The sequence below is a fragment of the Lithobates pipiens genome, unplaced genomic scaffold (assembly GCF_037356315.1).
Source record: "Lithobates pipiens isolate NorthernLeopardFrog02 unplaced genomic scaffold, aLitPip1_a1.2 Scaffold_1, whole genome shotgun sequence".
Lineage (NCBI taxonomy): Eukaryota > Metazoa > Chordata > Amphibia > Anura > Ranidae > Lithobates > Lithobates pipiens.
The window spans coordinates 145,362,129-145,382,867 of NW_027507685.1; the positions used below are offsets into that span (position 1 = coordinate 145,362,129).

Here is a 20,739-nt window from a genome sequence, read left to right on the forward strand (position 1 = left end):
GAGACTGACCACATCAATCACCTTGCAGGTGGACAGGCAGAGAGAATGTATTACAACCAAAACCAGGATGCTGGAATGAGACCAGCAGCCGTCAAAGAACAAAAGTGTTTACTGTACACACTCCTGACAGCCAACAGTCAACCTGTGGAATTTACACACTTCCCCTGCTGCTGGTAGTAGTAAAAGAGTTAAAACACAAAACGTTTTCTAACAGCAGAGACATTGTACAAAAAAAATGGTGTAGAAATGATCAGGTCACTTCACTGCCAACCCCCCTGCCCCCCAAATTACTTCTACTAAAAGGGTTAAAACTCTACAGACAGAAGTCCTCTTACAACAGGAGATAAGGAGAAACTTGAAACTTATCCTAAAGCTCCACCACTGGTTGGATGCAAGAATATGAATTATTTATACAACATATTTGATTATCTGAATTAAAAAACAAAAAAAAATGCTCATTTAATAGATCGAGCTTCCGCTATCATGCTCGCTATACTTATAAGGCACTAGGTTTCCGCATGCTTCCATGACTCTGATTAATCTTTGTGCAAGTAAAAAGTTGGTCTAGTTGGGGCTTATACCAGGCTAAGGACGCGCCATGTGAGTGATTAGGTCTGGGAATGGACACTTACCCAAACAGCATGGCATCATTAGAGAAAGTGCCACAAGACTCCTATACCCATGTACTCTGCATTGGCAGTAAAGGCAGAATGCCAGGGCAATAATAGGAAGGTAAATATTGCAGCTCGGAGGCAAATATGTTACTTTGTCCTAAGTGGCAAACAAATCGTCCTGCCTTCATGATTGTATAGAAATTTCCTTTCTGAAATATGGATATGTTTAAGGATAACAATCTGTCTGCTGTCACGTCCCTTCAATTACAAACGATAAAACTCAATTACCGGTATATCCATTACACAAAAATGAATAGCAGGTGATCTTGAGATGTATTAATCATAAAAGTGTTCACAATCTCATATGCCCCATTACACCCTCCCCCGTGACGCTGCATACAATTATACACCCACTAGAGCTGACGTACCTCGCTGAGGCATGGGCTGAAGTGCCTGTAATTAAGGGAGCGCTGCAGAGAAAACACAGCCCGAAGGACGCACAGTGAAGCTGTACTAAAAGAGCGATCTTTTCATTGAAACGCACCATTAATAACCGGGCTGCTCTAAACACACAATACCAAGCGGAATGCCGCTTAAATGCTTGTTGAGTCGGATGGCTAACGCCATTCATTCCTTGGCGGTGGGTTATCAATCTGCGCTGAGTTAATGAGCAGCAATCTCACACGGTTTTATCGTAAACAGGAAACTAAGTGCTGACCTGCTCTCAGGCAGATCGCCATGGAATATAACGCCATCTAGATCCATTTCTGCTTTATAGCCGTACATTAGCTGAGTATGTACCACCTTCTGAGTGCTCATATTGACTGTAAACGAAAATCATGCAAGTCAAGGTAAACTTTTTCTCAAGGTAAATAAGCAACTCCAGGCAAGAATTAAAACCATTTATCATAAGCTGGACTGCCCGGGAGGCATTAACATTGCAGAACAGTCAGAAAAGGAATGGGGGCTATATATACCGCACATGTGCAGTGGAAAGCCGCAAGGAGTCGCATCTGGCTTCCCACAGTTAGCATGACGGCCCGGGGACCTGAGGACCGGTGAAGAACTAGTCCAGGTGAGGACAGCGCTAGATCCCCAGACAGACGAGTGTCCTTTTATTATTACAGTTATTCTGCTGCTATTGGGTTTTTTTTTTTGGGGGGGGGGGGTGGTAAGGATCTGCTTTAGGCTGTAACCATGTAGAAAATCTGCCTCATTGGCCCTGTTTAGCTGTTCTGCTGTGCGACAGATCTAATAAACATTTTCCCCTAGTCCTGCGATGTATGGAGGACAACGCTTATGTTTGGCGATTGGCCCACTGATATCAAAAGGGGGCAGGAAGAGAACCTCAGCCCTGTGTAAACTGACAATCTCAGACATAGGGCAGGAGTAAAAGGTGTTGAAAACCTCAGACAGGAAATGCTTAGAAAGCATATCCCTTTCTAATGTGTACTTGTCTCAATCGAGAGCACTAAGGCTGCTTTCACACTGGGGCGGGAGCAGCGTCGGCGGTAAAGCGCCTCTATTTTTAGCGGCGGTGTGTGGGCGCTAGCGGGGTGGTTTTAACCCCCGCTAGCGGCCGAAAAGGGGTTAAACCCGCCCGCAAAGCGCCACTGCAGCGGCGCTTTGCCGGCGGTATTGCCGCGGTGTCCCATTGATTTCAATGGGTAGGAGCGGTATAGGAGCGGTGAATACACCGCTCCTTCACCGCTGCAAAGATGCGGCTAGCAGGACTTTTTTCACCGTCCTGCCAGCGCATCGCTCCAGTGTGAAAGCCCTCCGGCTTTCACACTGAAGTTAAAGGGGCCGGTTTTTTTCAGGCGTTACACAAGTGCTATTTTTAGCGCTGTAACGCCTGAATACCGCCCCAGTGTGAAAGCAGCCTTAGTGTCATTTTTGTCTGCTGCCTTGTTCCTCTGCAATCAGCATGAATCACTTCTGACAAGTTTTATTGACACCAAGAGAAAAATGGTGGCAGGGGAGGGATCTCCAGCTGATGGGCAGACTCCACTCTGTTCCTGTGAGCAGGAGAGTGTGTCCCTTTCCTCCAATCAGCTGTCAGAGCTCTTTTCACTGATGTAACTTCATCTCTCCGCCCCCTGTTTTTCAGAGCTGAGAAATTCTGTGTAAATTCTGCACTTTGAATGGATGTAGGAGAAAGACAGCTGTATATAAACAGGTACTACTAATGTAGAAGGATTTGTTTAATCTCTGTGCATCACCGGAGATTAGTCACTTCACGGGGTATATGTGAGGGTTTACCACCACTTTAAAAAGGGATTGTAAAGTAATTTTTTTTTTTTAAATAACATGTTATACTTACCTCCACTGTGCAGCTCGTTTTGCACAGAGTGGCCCCGAACCTTCTGTGGTCCCTCGGCGGCTGTCTCTGCTTCCTCCCGCAAGTACTTCTCACGTTCATGCGAGCTCCCTCGCATGGTGAGAAGCACCTGCGGGCGCGCTCCCACGATACAGCCGGCGGCTATAGCCGCTCGCTGTATCACAGGGCCCCGCCCCCAGCACGCCGCGTCATTGGATGTGATTGACAGCAGCGCGAGCCAATGGCTGTGCTGCTTTCAATACATCCACTCCAGTCAATCAGCGGCCAGGCTGCGCGGCGAAGAGGACGTCCGAGGCGAGCGCAGGACTTTCGAGGGGTCAGGTAAGTAAAACAGGGGGACTGGGGGCGCCGGCACTGTTTTTTTCACCTTAATGCATAGAATGCATTAAGGTGAAAAAATATTTAACTTTACAACCCCTTTAATGTAGCTCTGTAATTATGAATACATCCTTAAAGAGGACGTAAACTTCCTTTTAATGTTTTTACCTATAAATAAGCCTATAAGGCTTACCTATAGGTACTGTAAATATCTCCTAAATTTGCACCATTTAGGACATATTTACTGTATATTGTGCTGATTACGTCATCAGCGAATGCGCTCTTAAAGAACAACCGCCGATGCCGTTTCTTCAGGAGCGAGTGCCATGACTGGCAGCTCCTACACGTATGCGTGGGAGTGACATCACACGGCACAGGCCAGTCACAGAGCCAGAGTTTGTGGACCTGGAAGGAAGACGGGCAGAGATGGATGTGGCCACCAGAGGGAATGACAAGGGCTTAATTTGCAGGTAAGTGTCCCATAATGTGCTGGTATACATCAGAGGGGACATCGAAGGCTTCGTTTGCAGGTAATGCCCTATACACACAGTCAGACTTTCCAACAGAAAAGGTGCAATCGGATCTTGTTGTCAGAAAATCCGTTCGTCTGTGGGCTCCATCTGAATTTTTCCATCGGAATTTCGGACACACAAAGTTTGAGAGCAGGATCTATAATTTTCTGACAACAAAATCCGATTCTGACGGACAAAGTGCGATGCTCAGTATAAATTACAAGACAAACGCTATTGGCTACTGCCCTCTTTATAGTCCCGTCATACGTGTTCTACGTCACCGCGTTCTGAACGTTTGGATTTTCAGACAACTTTGTGCGACTGTGTGTATGCAAGACAAGTTTGGGCCAAAATCCGTTGGAAAAAATTTTCATTTTGTTGTCAGAATGTCCGATCCTGTGTACGGGGCATAAGTGTCACATAATCTGCTAGTATGCAATGCATTCTAGCAGATTATGCTTTTACTTTGCAGGTAAGAAACAAGCCAAAAAACAGCAGATTTTAATTCCTCTTTAAATATAAATATATATATATATATATATATATATTTTTTTTTTTTTTATGCAAATATCAGCCTTGAGGTAGCTGCACAGCAGAGCACACAGAGTGGGAGATAGAAGCAGCACAAGGATCCAATAAGGTGGGTGGCCATGTAAGTTGCTAGGAGAGAGCAGAAAGTTTAGGTCATCGGTCTGCTGCTTCTCCTGATCACTATCTAGCCATAGGGTGGGGTTTGTGGAGAGGTGTGTGAAACATGGCTGCATTGCCCACAACTGAAATATTAAACTGAGTCGACACTAACTTTACAGTTTGCTTACAGGCGTTAGCAATTCACTTATTAGTTTCACGTGTTGCCTAAAACTATTCTTTAATAAAAGTCCACAAGAAGGAGCGTTCCATGCATTTAATTACATTTTCATATTCATATTCTTAATAAGCAAGCATAACAAAAACATAATGAATATTTAATATTAAATAGCTAATTACATTTTTTTCCCCCTGTATTTCAGAAATAGTGACAGATCGCCGCAGAGCTTTTAATGCGTCAGACTGATTGTAGAGCAGCTGATAACTTTTATGTGTCAGCTGTCCTTTTGCGCATGAGTGAGAAGAGCGGAGATGGAGGTTAGAAGTTGAGCCATGTGCGCAGTTTATTAAAATAGCCGGGTTTGGCCTTTGATCATTTCATTTGATGGCTGAGTCTTTTCCAGATTCTTCTCAGCAAAATAATATCACGAGGAAATAGAGCTTACGGAAAACTGTTTATAATAGGGTTCACAAGATACAAATCTATATGCATTTGCAGCACATTAAGTTTAACAGCCTGCCAACCGCTGGAATAAAGACACAAAAGAAGAATAACCGCTCGTAAAGACAATGCTTTATATCAAGCATGGAAAGACTCAGACTGAACTAGACCACGCTGCATACCCGGCAGGTCAAAATATTCATGATGTTCATCTTCCTTTAAAGCAACCTGCAGTAAAATAGACTGTCCAAAATTGGAGATAAGCTCCATATTTCATCGTTGTTACATATTAGAGTTCAGCTCACATACAATCTAACCATGATAGCCAAGTCCAAAATAAAAAATCCCATTTCTTTCTGCATTTAATTTAGATCATGACGATTACCTGAGCATGCTCACCACCCTCATGTTGGGAACCTCTAAGCACTTTGTGTCAGTTCTTGCTTTGGCATAGGTGCTCACTCTCATGATGGCCTCTTTATCATCAGTGCCCAAATTCCAGTAAGAGCACAGCAATTTATCCAAGATGGCACCAGTTTCACCAGGAGGAAAATGTAATGCAGACTATCAAGCTAGAACAGGTGAGAAGACGAATCCTGAATATTAGAAGAGTATTTTGAGGCAAACGGAAGGGTTTTGCTTTAAGTGCAAGAGTTCTGCTTTAAAGGGCAGCAGTAGAAGCATGATCTTTGGTTATTTTCCAGGGCCTCAAAACAAGAGGACAAGTCAGCTCACAGCCCTGACACTACTATACTAGGCCTGTACTCTCCTACCTCTATTAAAGTGATTCTGACACTAAAGAAAACCCAGACTACGCATAATAAAATAGTTATCTGTTCTGAACAAGCAGTATAAGCACTTTAAAGCGGTAGCAAACCTATGGGCCCATGTACAAAAGTCCATTTTGGCCAATAGGATTTAGCAAACCAAAACTAGGAATTTCTGCATTCATGGCCACACATTTATCTGTATTTTTATATTGTTCACATGGAAGCGTTTGTGTTAGCATTTACAGACTTTCGACATACATGGACCCTATTGGCTGCACCACTGATAAGGGCTAACATGTAAATATCAACAATGTGTAGCCAACAGCGCCACCACCAGTTACACGCTACAGAGGTTTGCATTGCCCTCTGTGAATAAGTAATTCATACGCTGGCGGTGCATGCACAGAATGACCTAAGTTTACATTGACTGACGGCTGAGGTCATTCTGCGCATGTGCCGTAGCATTAATGACTCGCTCAGAGCTGACATGTATACAGTATGTTTCCAATTGGTAGTGGCGTCCGCTAAATAGACACTGCGGTTACATGTTGGCCTAATCAGCTGCCTAGAGAATGACTTATTTGAGTCAATGGCCAAGGGTGAAGTGATAATACAAGCTATCTGTATGCATCCCAGCTAGGGATGCACCAATACTTTTTTTCAGTACTCACCGATACCAATTACCGATACCTATTGCAACTGTTTTGTTTTCACTTCAGCTGTCAGCAATGGTACAAAGCATTGAAAAGTTATTTACAAATGAAATAAATAGATATATTTTTTTTTAATTTTGCACTTTCAATGTGAAATGTGTAAATATATGTTCATATATATGTGTAAAAATATTCCCTAACAAAGCAAACAAAGTTTTAATTGTTTATCGTTTCTAAAATAGACGCAAAAAAAAAAAAAAAAAAAAAAACAGGAAAATAATTAAATGGAGGAAAATAGGGAGTTAATTAAGGCTGATTAGAGTAAATTAAGGGTTTATAAGGGGTTAAACAGAGAAACATTTGTTCATCCCTTTGATCTGAAGATGAAGAAACAGAAAGATTAAAAAAGAAACAATCTTTTTTTATTTTAGTGTTTCAGCGGCTGAGCAATGTTGTTAATAAACATTGCTGGCTTTTTTTTTTTTTTTTGACAGCTCCAATTTCTGGACTTAACACTTCAGCAGGTGAGACCCACTGACAGCTTAAAGAACTGAGCTTGAAAGTATCGGTTTCAGGTGTCGGCGTATTTGCATGAGTACTGATACTTATGCAAATACTTGGTATCGGCACCGATACTAGTATTGGTGCAACCCTATTCTCAGCAATAGGAACTGTATGTCCTTACAGTTCAGATACAGACATAGTACAGAGAGTCCTTTACGCAGGATCTTTCTGGCAGCAAGACCCTGTTCCCTGGTGCGGTCCGTTTCTATCCGACTGTCATTTATCCCAATTTGCCAGACAGACGGGGGCACAGATCCCCATCGGTCTGTTTTTAGCAGACAGGATCAGATCAGACGTCAATGGACACATGTCCGCTGACATCCGCAGCTTCATAGAGAGCAATGGAGGCTCCAATCGGGTCCGTCTGAAAAACAGACAGGTGGACCCAATTATAACGTCCCTGTGAAAGGGGCCTAAATCTTGCATGACTGTGTACAGAACATCTTAGAAAGACTTCTAAATCTGACTCTAGAATTTTTGTTGGGGTCTTTGAGAAAGAATCACATAAAAAGCAGCTAGAAGTCAGTGATGGCTTGTGCCAACGTTCTAGTACTGTATATGGTTTCATGTCCATAACCTGGGCATAGGTGCCCTTTAACTCACATACATGTACATTTTACTGCAAAAAGCAAACTATAAACAGGCCCATATATAAAACTCTTGTGAGATTCAACTGTCCCAGAAATCACACAAAACTATAATAGCATTCCAAACAACAGATGACATTTAGTACTTAGTACTGAGATAAAAAAGGGCAAAAGAAATCTTTGAATGACAGCAATTCCTAGGAGAATATGACAAACCTGCCATATTACCAGACATAACATTGGGCTGTAGCACATGCATATTTACATACCAATTGCAAATCGTGAGGGGATTAAAATATATACATTTCTTCAATAAATATATTGCTAATACAATAAAACAGACATTTAGGGGTGAAATGAACATATGGTAAGGCAATAAGAGGCCAGCTTAGAACAGGGTACTTGCAATGCTGTCTGCGCAGTGAATTATTCAGCTGCAAAATGGAATTGAAAAACTGCTGATAAAGCACATCCTGGCAGCCCAAAGTGCTTCTGCAAGCAGTTGGACCCACTGTGTTTGACTGGTGAGTGACCTGTCGAAAGAGTGATGAAGTAAAAATTATTGAGCAGATACAAAGATATTTGCCATCTCTGAAGTTTCAGAATGTATATAATAAAGGGTATTTGTAGAGTAACTAAATACCAAAGGGCCTTTATAAAATCAGGTGAAATCTAAGATATGCAGCAAATCATTTAACTAAGGGTCCTTTCACACGGGGCGGATCAGTTCTGATTCGCCCCGTGGATATCCGTTTGCTCAGCGGGGATCACTCCGCCGATCCCCGCTGAGCAGGGAGATGACAGCTCCGTCTCTGCACACTGCGCAGGGACGGACCTGTCACAGCGCCGCTCTCCCCTATGGGAGATCGGATGACGACGGACCGCAGTGCCCGTCGTCATCCGATCCGATCCACAGACGGATGGAAAAATAGCTTTTTCCTCCGTTACACTTTTTCGGATCGGAGCGGGTCGGATGTCAGCGGACATGTCACCGCTGACATCCGACGCTCCATAGACCTCTATGGAGCACCCGTTCAGGTCCGCCTGAAAAACTGACAGGCGGGCCTGAACGGGACGTCAGTGTGAAAGGACCCTAAGGATATACCATTGGAAGAAAAGAAGAAAAAAACGCCAAAAAGTGAGGACCCGTACAGAGTTGTCTGAGTCAAGACCGCTATGTAATTTGGAATAGCGAGGATGGATCTGCTACGGTCAAATCCTGACTTTACTACCTATAATGCCATTGAACACCATCCCAATTAGTGGTCTAGAGCAGGATTCTCCAAACTTTCTAAACAAAGGGCCCTTCAGACTTTAGGACGCCCGACTGTGCCCAGTGAGAGCAGAAAATGCCCCAGCTTCGGTGTGATCAGACCATGTCTCAGACTTGAGGGTCTGAGGGCATAAAAAATACATAGCACTTGTGGTCAGTAGGAGGAGGAATACTGCCCCATCTTTGGTATTAGTGGGAGGAATGGTGCTTCATCATTGGTGTCAGTGGAAGATTAGTGCCCCATCATTGTTATTAGAGGGAGGAATTATTCCTCATCATTAGGCCCAGAGAGGTAAAGCTAGTCAGCATGGAACATATTCCAGAGCGTAGTATTGGGGAGAATTGGTGGTAGGTTGACTAAAGCACATAAACCCAATGCAAGTATACTAACAAGTCCTAATTGCAATCTCGGAGCGCCCAATAAGAGGATAGTATGCGACTGATCTAAACTACATGGCATATTCATCAATGCCAAGAGCCTGGCCGATAAGATGGGTGAACTAGAGATACTATTGTACGAGGAGGATTTGGATTTTGTGGGAATTTCAGAGACCTACTTCAACAGCTCTCATGATTGGCTGGCAACCATTTAAGTGTATACCCTTTATCACAGGGATAGAGAGGGTAAAAACGGGGGAGGTGTATGCCTATATATCAAGAATAATGTACAAGTGAATGTGAGAGATGACATCACTAAGGGAGTTAGGCTGCTTTCACACTGGGGCGCTATTCAGGCGTTACAGCGCTAAAAATAGCGCCTGAAAAAACCCGGCCCCTTTCACTCCAGTGTGAAAGCCGGAGGGCTTTCACACTGGAGCGATGCGCTGGCAGGACGGTGAAAAAAGTCCTGCTAGCCGCATCTTTGGAGCGGTGAAGGAGCGGTGTATTCACCGCTCCTAAACCGATCCTACCCATTGAAATCAATGGGACACCGCGGCAATACCGCCGGCAAAGCGCCGCTGCAGCGGCGCTTTGCGGGCGGGTTTAACCCTTTTTCGGCCGCTAGCGGAGGTTAAAACCACCCCGCTAGCGCCCGCAGACCGCCACTAAAACGACGGTCAAGCGCCGCTAAAAATAGTGGCACTTTACCGCCGTCGCCGCTCCCGCCCCAGTGTGAAAGCAGCCTTAGGGAAGAGGTGGAATCCTTATGGGTAGAGCTCCAAAGGGATAAAGGGGAAAATAATGGGAGTATGCTATAGGCCCCCTAAACTGAGGGAGGAGGGGGAGATTGATCTCCTATCAAGTTGGATTAGCAGAAAGGATTTCCATTATAATGGGGGATTTTAATTATCCAGGCATAGCCTGGGCAGAGGGAACCATGCATTCGTCTAAAGCCCGCCAGTTCCTAAATGTCTTGCAGGACAATTTCATGGTTCAGATGGTAGACGCACCAACTAGAAATAAAAGTGTTACTGGATCTACTGATTACCAACAATTCAAACCAGATCACGGATGTGGAAATACGGGGGAATTTAGGAAACAGCGATCGCAGGTCATTTGGCTTCAGTATAAATCAGACAAATAGGAAACAAAAAAGGGTAATTCAAAGACACTGAATTTCAAAAGATCCAACTTCCCTAAACTACGAACCTTGATAGAAGTCATGAATTGGGATAAAATCTTAGGAACAAAGAACATGGAGGAAAGATGGGTTTGCTTTAAGAGGATATTAAATAAAGGGCATTAGCCAATGCATCCCATTGGGTAATAAATTAAAAATTTCGAACAAAAGTCCTGGGTGGCTTAACTCCAATGTAAAAGTTCATATAAAAGCAAAGGAAAAGGTCTTAAAAAAAAAAAAAAATCAAGTTTGAGAGATCATCATCAGCATTCAGACTTTATAAAGAAAGCAACAAGAAATGTAAGGGTGCAATTAGATAAGATAATAAGATAGAACACGAAAGACACATAGCGGAGGAGAGCAAAAAAAAAGAAATCCCTAGAAATTCTTTAAAGCGGTAGTAAACCCGCAAATTTATTTATTTATTTTTTTAAACTTGCAAAGCAAAAGGCATAATGAGCTAGTATGCACCGCATACTAGCTCATTATGAAATACTTACCTTAGAACGAGGCCCCGACATCTGGCCCGATCCACGCCGAGGGAGCCGACATGCTCCCTCGGCGTCTCTTCCGGGTATCGCGGCTCCGGCGCTGTGAGTGGCCGGAGCCGCGATATCGTCACTCCCGCGCATGCGCGCGGGAGATTTCAGTCCGGCCGGACGAGCGCTGCCAGATTTTCACGGCGAGAATCCCCTTGTGCGCATGCGCCGCTGCAGTCAGCGGCGCATACCGAGGGGAATATCTCCTAAACCGTACAGGTTTAGGAGATATTTTTTTTACCTACAGGTAAGCCTTATTATAGGCTTTCCTGTAGGTAAAAGTTAAAAAATTGACCATACAACCACTTTAACCACTTTCAGACCGGACCATTTTGCTGGTAAATGACCAGAGGTCTTTTTACACTTTGGCACTGCGCTGCTTTAACTGGTAATTGCGCGGTCATGCAATGTTGTACCCAAACAAAATTTGCGTCCTTTTCTTCCCACAAATAGAGCTTTCTTTTGATGGTATTTGATTGCCTCTGCGATTTTTATTTTTTGCGATATAAACGTAAAAAGACCGCAAATTTTGAAAAAAAATGATATTTTCTACTTTTTGTTATTAGAAAAATCCAATAAACTCAATTTTAGTCATACATTTAGGCCAAAATGTATTCAGCCACATGTCTTTGGTAAAAAAAAAGTCAATAATTGTATATTTATTGGTTTGCGCAAAAGTTGTCACATCTACAAACTAAGGTACGTTTTCTGGAATTTACGCAGCTTTTAGTTTACGACTGCCTATCTCATTTCTTGAGGTGCTAAAATGGCAGGGCAGTACAAAACCCCCCCAAATGACCCCATTTTGGAAAGTAGACCCCCTAAGGAAATTGATAAGAGGCATGTTGAGCCCATTGAATATTTTATTTTTTTGCCTCAAGCGATTGAATAATGACAAAAAAAAAATTTTTTTTTTTTTTTTACACAAAGTTGTCACTAAATGATATATTGCTCACACATGCTATGGGCGTATGTGAAATGACACCCCAAAATAAATTCTGCTGCTTCTCCTGAGTATGGGGATACCACATATGTGGGACTTTTTGGGAGCCTAGCCGCGTACGGGGCCCCGAAAACCAAGCACCGCCTTCAGGCTTTCTAAGGGCGTAAATTTTTGAGTTCACTTCTCACTACCTATTACAGTTTTGAAGGCCATAAAATGCCAAGATGGCACAAAACCCCCACAAATGACCCCATTTTAGAAAGTAGACACCCCAAGCTATTTGCTGAGAGGCATGTTGAGTTCATGGAATATTTTATATTTTGCCACAAGTTGCGGGAAAATGACAAACTTTTTTTTTTTTTTTTTTTTTTTAACAAAGTTGTCACTAAATGATATATTGCTCATGCATGCCATGGGCATATGTGAAATGACACCCCAAAATAAATTCTGCTGCTTCTCCTGAGTACGGGGATACCACATATGTGGGACTTTTTGGGAGCCTAGCCGCGTACGGGGCCCCGAAAACCAAGCACCGCCTTCAGGCTTTCTAAGGGCGTAATTTTTTGATTTCACTCCTCACTACCTATTACAGTTTTGAAGGCCATAAAATGCCAAGATGGCACAAAACCCCCACAAATGACCCCATTTTAGAAAGTAGACACCCCAAGCTATTTGCTGAGAGGCATGTTGAGTCCATGGAATATTTTATATTTTGCCACAAGTTGCGGGAAAATTACAAACTTTTTTTTTTTTTTTTTTTTTTCACAAAGTTGTCACTAAATGATATATTGCTCACGCATGCCATGGGCATATGTGAAATGACACCCCAAAATAAATTCTGCTGCTTCTCCTGAGTATGGGGATACCACATATGTGGGACTTTTTGGGAGCCTAGCCGCGTACGGGGCCCCGAAAACCAAGCACCGCCTTCAGGCTTTCTAAGGGCGTTACAGTTTTGAAGGCCATAAAATGCCAAGATGGCACAAACCCCCCCCAAATGACCCCATTTTGGAAAGTAGACACCCCTAAATTTAGGGGTACACTAGTGAGACTAGGTAATAAATGGCGGGTGCCCTGAAACTATAAAAAAATAACTAACCAACCAGCGTCACCTGTAACAGTTATATGGTGATCACTGGTGAAAGGGTTAACTAGGGGGCAATCAGGGGGCTTTATGCGGTAGTATATGGGGGTCCCTGGCGCTATAAAAAGCTGCAGCGAACCTAAATACCTACCTGCCTAACTAGCGTCACCTGTGACACTAATACAGCGATCAGAAAAACGATCGCTTATTAGGCTGGGTTCACACTGGAGCGATGCGGGAACGCCACGAATGCGCGGCGGGTTCCCGCATCGCATGCCTCCCGGCGGCAGTTCACACTGCCCTATGCGAACTGCTGGGAGTGTCAGTGAAATGTTACTGACACCCCCAGATCAGTTCGCATATCGCAGTGCGATCTGCAAACTCGGATCGCATGGTGTGAACACCCATGCGATCAGATTCTGCTGCGGGCCAAAAAAAGGGTCCCGTGCGAATTTGCGGCGGGTGCGGCGAATGGCTGAACTCGAATCGCACAGAGATCGGATGTGATTTGCACTGCAGTGCGGTGCGAATCACATCCGTTCTCATAAACCGCTGCAATGTGAACCCAGCCTTAGTGACACTGGCGACGGGGGGTGATCACGGGGTTAAACCTTTATTGGGGGGGTTAGGGGGGTACCTTATAACTAAAGGGGGCTAACCCTAACTGCCCTAACAGTTATTAGTCACAAATGACACCTGCCGGGTGATCAGGGGGTTAAACCTTTATTAGGTAATAAATGGCGGGTGCCCTGAAACTATAAAAAAATAACTAACCAACCAGCGTCACCTGTAACAGTTATATGGTGATCACTGGTGAAAGGGTTAACTAGGGGGCAATCAGGGGGCTTTATGCGGTAGTATATGGGGGTCCCTGGCGCTATAAAAAGCTGCGGCGAACCTAAATACCTACCTGCCTAACTAGCGTCACCTGTGACACTAATACGGCGATCAGAAAAATGATCGCTTATTAGGCTGGGTTCACACTGGAGCGATGCGGAAACGCCGCGAATCCGCGGCGGGTTCCCGCATCGCATGCCTCCCGGCGGCAGTTCACACTGCCCTATGCGAACTGCTGGGAGTGTCAGTGAAATGTTACTGACACCCCCAGATCAGTTCGCATATCGCAGTGCGATCTGCAAACTCGGATCGCATGGTGTGAACACCCATGCGATCCGATTCTGCTGCGGGCCAAAAAAAGGGTCCCGTGCGAATTTGCGGCGGGTGCGGCGGGTGTGGCGGGTGCGGCGAATGGCTGAACTCGAATCGCACAGAGATCGGATGTGATTTGCACTGCAGTGCGGTGCGAATCACATTCGTTCTCATAAACCGCTGCAATGTGAACCCAGCCTTAGTGACACTGGCGACGGGGGGTGATCACGGGGTTAAACCTTTATTGGGGGGGTTAGGGGGGTACATTAGAACTAAAGGGGGCTAACTCTAACTGCCCTAACAGTTATTACAGTCACAAATGACACCAATGCAAAAAAAAAAAAAAAAAAAAAAAAAATGACATTGGTGTCACTGTGACTGGGGGGCAGGGGTAATTGGGGGGGTGATCGGGGGGTAAAGGGGGGGTGTGAGTGTGCCTGGCATGTTCTACTGTGTGTGTGAGTGTTGGTGCAACTTACTGATCCGCTCTCCTCCGTGTCGGAACGAAAAATACCGACACGGAGGAGAGAATACATCACTTCCTCTCCTGTGTTTACATTACAGGAGAGGAAGTGATGTCACCGGGGATTTCTATTCGTCGGGAGCGATCGCGAGGGGGTGGCCATGAATGAATGGCCGTCCCCTCGTCCGGGATCGCTCCCGTACGAATTCCGACCGCCGCAGGCACCGGGCGGGGGCCCGATCGGGCCCCCGACCCGCGGGAGGCAAGGGACGTACATGTATGTCCTTATGCCTGCCCGTGCCATTGTACCAACGTACATCGGCGTGCGGCGGTCGGCAACTGGTTAAGTATGTAAACAGTAAAAAAAAAGGGAGGACAGACCATATTGGCCCCATAAAAAATGAGGAAGGACATCTGGTTACAAAGGATGGGGAGATGGTAAAGGTACTGAGTTTATTATCCTCCTCAGTCTTCACGAGGGAATTGGGGGCTTCAATAACCAAAACTGCAGTGTGTATCCTTATGACACATCACAGGAAGCACCACCACAGTTAACAGAGGACAGAATTAAAATTAGACTTGGGAAACTTAACATTAATAAAACATCGGGACCAGATGGCTTGCATCCGAGAGTACTTAGGAACAATGGTCTGGCAATTACTTGACTGAGTTTCCGAATTTTTACTGACCGTCTACTGACTAGAATGTTACCAGCTGATTGGAGAAAAGCCAATGTAGCACCATTGTTTAAAAAGGGTCCAAAATACATCCCTGGGAATAACAGACCAGTTAGCCTAACATCAATAGTATGCAAGCTCTTTGGAGGGGATAAGGAACTATATACAAGATTTTAGTAATGAGAACGGTATCATTAGCAGTAATCAGCATGGATTCATGAAGAATCGTTCTTGCCAAACCAATCTATTAACCCCATAAACGTTTACTGTAAAAAATAAGGTCCGTTGGCATGGACCATAGGGCGAGTACATGGGTTGAAAACTGGCAACAATTCAGAGGGTGGTGATAAATGGGGAGTAGTCAGAATGGTCAGGAGTGGGTAGTGGGGTCCCCCAGGGTTCTGTGCTGGGACCAATCCTATTTATTTTGTTCATAAACGTCCTGGAGTATGGGGTAAACATTTTGATCTCTGCATTTGCAGGCAATACTAAGCTAAGCAGGGCAATAACTTCTCCGCAGGATGTGGGAACCTTACAAAAATACCTGAACAAAGGTTCAGGTAGGCAACTACATGGCAAATGATTTTTAATGTAGAAAAAATAAAAATGTTATTTGGGTGGCAAAAATATGAATGCAATCTATACCCTGGGGGTGGAACCTCTGGGGGAATCTAGGCTGGAAAAGGACTCTTAGGGTCCTAGTAGATGATAGGCTCAGCAATGGCATGCAATGCCAAGCTGCTGCTAACAAAGAAAACAATATTTGCATGCATTAAAAAGGGATCAACTCCGGGGGGCGTGTCCGGATGTGAAACAGGGAGGACGTGCCGCTGTAGAGCTCCGCTCATCCTCATAGAGAATCCTCTGCCATCCTCCCTGTTCGGCGACCCGAGGAGCCTGGAAAGTTCCCCTGCCTTTCTCAGGGCATCCGTAGTACCGGAGGAGCCGGTTATTGCTGGGCTGAGCGCCTCCGTGCGGAAACTGCAGTCGCGGCCTACTCAGCCTGGTGCGGCCGGCCGCCATCTTGAGGCCTGTGCGGAACGGTGAAGCCTCCGGAAGACCGCTCTAAAGTGCGGCGATCGCGGCGCGGAGGGCCACGGAGTGCGGGCGTGCCCGAGGCAGCCCCTGTGGAGGCGCGGTTGTGAGGAGGGACGGACGATTAGCTGGCTGCCGCCGTCCGCGGCCGGCAGCATACCGCCGCAAATCGGTGCCTTATTGAGGCCTGTGGAGCCATCCTACCTTGCCAGGAGGGGAGGTGAGTCCTATCTCTGGGGCCAGGATCCAGCTCTGCCGGGCAGTGTCTTTGCATAGGGGACAAGGTGGCCTGCTGTGAAACAGTCCCTGTTTATCTCCTTATGAGCTGTGTTTCTCTGCTGTGAACTCTTAAAGGGGAACACCCTGTTGTTTTAAACTTCATCCTGCTCATTGTTGGTCTGCTTGCTCATGCCATCGAGAAGTAAATCTGCATCTAAGAAGGCCTCCACTCAGCCTGCACCTTGCCCCAGTGACATTCTGAATCAATTTAAAGCACTGTTAGCGGACATGGAGCAGGCGGCGCCGGCATCGGCCGAGCCTTCAGTGCCGGTGACTCCGCCAGCGAATGATACCACTGTTATTTTGGCAGCAATTGAACAGAGCAGAACCTCATTGTTGGTCCGCATTGATCATCTAGCGGAGGAATGCAATCTCATCAGAGCAGACCTAGACAAATTTAGGGGTAGACTCTCTGAAACTGAGTCGCGAATATCTGCCACGGAGGACATTACTGCCCGCCATGATGACGCCATTCATACCCTGCAGCGCACTGTGCAATCGCTAGTGGCCAAATCCGATGATGCTGAGAATCGCATGCGAAGGAATAATGTCAGGGTCCTGGGTCTCCCGGAGGGGGCGGAAGGGGATCACCCAGCCGAATTCGCAGAGGCCTTCTTTAAGACTCTTCTCAAGTTGACTGAGGTACCTCCTACATACGTGGTGGAAAGGGCACATAGGGTACCAACGGGTCGGGGTACCTCAGGGGCCCCGCCGAGGCCCTTCCTTGTGCGATTCCTCAATTACCGGGACCGATTCCTCCGGGAGGCTCGGAAACATCCAACTCTGCCCTTTGAGAATACGGTGGTACATCTTTATCCTGACTTCTCGGCGGATCTCCAGAGACGACGCAAAACCTTTACGGATATCAGGAGACGGCTGAGGGAACGGGATCTGAAATACTCCATGCTTTATCCTAGTCGCCTACGGGTCCAGCATGAAGGCTCAGTGAAGTTTTTTGATTCTCCTGCGGAGGCAGATTCCTGGTTGCTGTCCCTGAGATAATTGTTTGGGCCCACCTGTCCAGTTGCAGCCTCGGCAGCTGCTGGGGTTTTTTTCTGGTTTCCCTTCATCAGGTTTGTTACTCATGTTCCAGTTTGAGTACCCCCGAGACCTCCCCTAGGTATTTAAAGTTGAGAATATTTTGACTTATCCTGTCCGGGGTGGGGGGGGGGGGGGGAGAAGTGGGATATGGTTATACTTCTCCTTCATACTCAAGTTTCGGGGTGCCTTCTGTCCGCACCTCCGGGGGACTCCTGTTGTGTCATATGCTTCTCCATCACACTGGGACACCTACAAAGCCCGGGACTGAGGAGGGACGCACCTTGTGCTGCCCATTTGGGTGAGTTACGGGTCGCCGACAGGCATCGGGGAGCTCTATGGACGCGGACACTGTGTTTATGCAAGTTAAAAATTTTTGCACTCTTTGTTTCTGTGTTTTTTCTTTTTTGGGAACGCTGGTTTGTTTGACCTGTAGTATGGTCATGCCCTTCAGGAATTTTTTTGGACAAGGTTTGGGAAAAAGCTGCGTGTACCTGTTGTTTTGGTTTGCTACACAGCGGCAGGGAGTTTACGGGAATGAGGGGTTAGGTTACTTAGTATGTGCAGCCTTCCATGTCAATTTTTTTGTTATTTCGCAGATCTATTGTATGTCTGAAAATCATAACCAACTGTATTTCCTCCTATCCCTACAAGGGTACCGTTTAATGTTTATTAAGTTGATGGGTAACAATGGCAGGGTCTATGGTTAACCACTTCAATACAGGGCACTTTCGCCCCCTTCCTTCCCAGCCCAATTTTCAGCTTTCAGCGCTCTAGCGCTTTCAGTGACAATTGCGCGGTCATACTACACTGTACCCAAATGAAATTTTTATCATTTTGTTCGCACAAATAGAGCTTTATTTTGGTGGTATTTATTCACGACTCCGTTTTTTATTTTTTGCGATATAAGCGCAAAAAAGCGGAAATTTGGAAAAAAAAACAATATTTTCTTTTTTCTACTTCAATAAAAATCCAATAAAATCAAATTTTGTCATAAATTTAAGCCAAAATGTATTCTGCTACATGTTTTTGGTAAAAAAAAATCCGTTAAGTGTATAATAATTGGTTTGTGTGATCACGGACATATGTACGCAAATGATCATGTACATATGTGTGCAGGTGATCACGTACATATGTGTGCAGATAATCATTGGGACATGTGATTTTAGTGGGACATATGTGGGGGACATGTTTTTATTATTAGGGACATGTGTTTTTATTATTTGGGGACATGTATGTTTTGGGGACATGTGTGGGGACATTGTGTTTATACTGTGTGATGTGTTTACTGTGTGGTGTGTTTACTGTGTACACTAGACTGGTGATCAGTGAGTAAAAAGCTGTAAAAAGCAGCTCATACTCACTGATCAGCAGCCGGCTGCAGCGATCTGCTCTCCTCTCCACAGCGATGACTTCTGTGTGAGGAGAGGAGGAGCCGATTGCCTAGCAACCGGCTGTTTGTTTACATCACATGACGGCCGTGATTGGACACGGCTGTCATGTGATCAGGAGGGCCAATCACAGAGCCCTCCTGCCGATCTGAGATGCGCCGTGTCCGGGTGACACGGGCGCATCGGGATCGCGCCGCTGCGCGGGCGCGCGCGATCCCGCTACTCCTGAATGACGTTCCTGAACGTCATATCAGGAGTAGGCGGCTCCCACCTGGCCGTATATGTGCATTGGCCGGGTGGGAAGTGGTTAATGTGGTATCTTGGAATATCCGAGGCCTGAACGACAAGTTTCGTAGAGCCTTAATGTTCCAATATTTGAAAACGATCACTCCGCATGTGGTGTTTCTGCAGGAGACACATCTGGATGGGAGCAGAGTGCTGGCTTTACGCAGAGCTTGGATACAGAGGGCGCTGCATGCGACATACTCCACTTATTCTAGGGGTGTGTCTATTCTTATTAGTAAAGCGGTACCCTGCACCATTCATCATGTCATCTCAGACCCGGGAGGCAGGTTTTTGATTGTTGTTGCTGATCTCAGTAATTGCAAGATGGTTTTGGTTAACGTTTACATACCTCCCCCTTTTCAAGTACAGATATTGTATGATCTATTAGGCAAATTGGCACCATACATACATCTTCCACTTCTTATAGCAGGGGATTTTAATGCCATACTCTCTGCAACCTTGGATTCCTCTAATACGTCTAGGGTGGCATCGGTTGACCTTTCTGCGTGGGCGGCTACGGCCTCCCTCACAGAATTATGGCGGTGGAAGAACCCCTCCACTAGATGCTATTCTCATTTGTCCAAAACGCATAGATCCTCCTCCAGAATCGATTTGGCTTTTGCTAATGCATCCATGTTGCAGTTGGTGGGTGGAGCCAAATATTTGGCAGGGGGCATCTCAGATCACACGCCGCTTTCGGTACACATTCTTCCTCCTTCGGTTTTTAGAGGAGGGGCATGGAGATTGAATCCGGGCTGGTTAGAGGTGGAGGAGGTATCATCCCAGGTGGCCCCACATTATGCTAACTATTGGAATGATAATGCAGGGTCTGCTGCTCCCACAGTGGTGTGGGATGCTTTTAAGGCATGTATGCGAGGCCATTATATTTCAGCCATTAAGCAGGCACGCAGGTCCCATAATAAAAAAGAGCAGGAGCTGCAGGATAGGGAAAGGGTTTGTGCACGGGCTCACGCCAACGACCAGTCTGATGTCACGTATGAGGCCTTGTTGGAGGCCAGGCGCACACTCGCACTCCATTTCACTGACTTGACACATACCTCTAGAACAAAATCTGCAGAATCCCTTTTTGAGCAAGGGGATAAAAATGGTAAACTACTGGCAATGTTGGTGGCAGAACAGAGAATACAAACCAATATACCCTGTATTGGGAATGCTAGGGGGGATGTACTCACTAACCCTACTGATATTATGGACACGTTTGTGGAATATTACAAGACACTGTATGCTCCTATTCCGGTCTATGATTCCCAAGAATTGGATGCACTGTTGACATCCCTTGAAATCCCTGTGCTGTCGGTGGGGGATAGGGAGGCGTTGGAGGCTGACATAAACGAAAAAGAAATTGAGGCAGCTATAAGGGCTTTCCCCCCTCACAAATCTCCTGGGCCTGATG

The 20,739-nt window shown here is 45.6% G+C and overlaps 1 protein-coding gene across 2 annotated transcripts in view; it reads right to left on the minus strand.

The window, feature by feature from the left end:
* Positions 1 to 20,739, minus strand: part of ABL1 (ABL proto-oncogene 1, non-receptor tyrosine kinase) — a 379,654-nt gene that overhangs the window by 183,919 nt on the left and 174,996 nt on the right. The gene's annotated exons all lie outside the window — the stretch shown is intronic.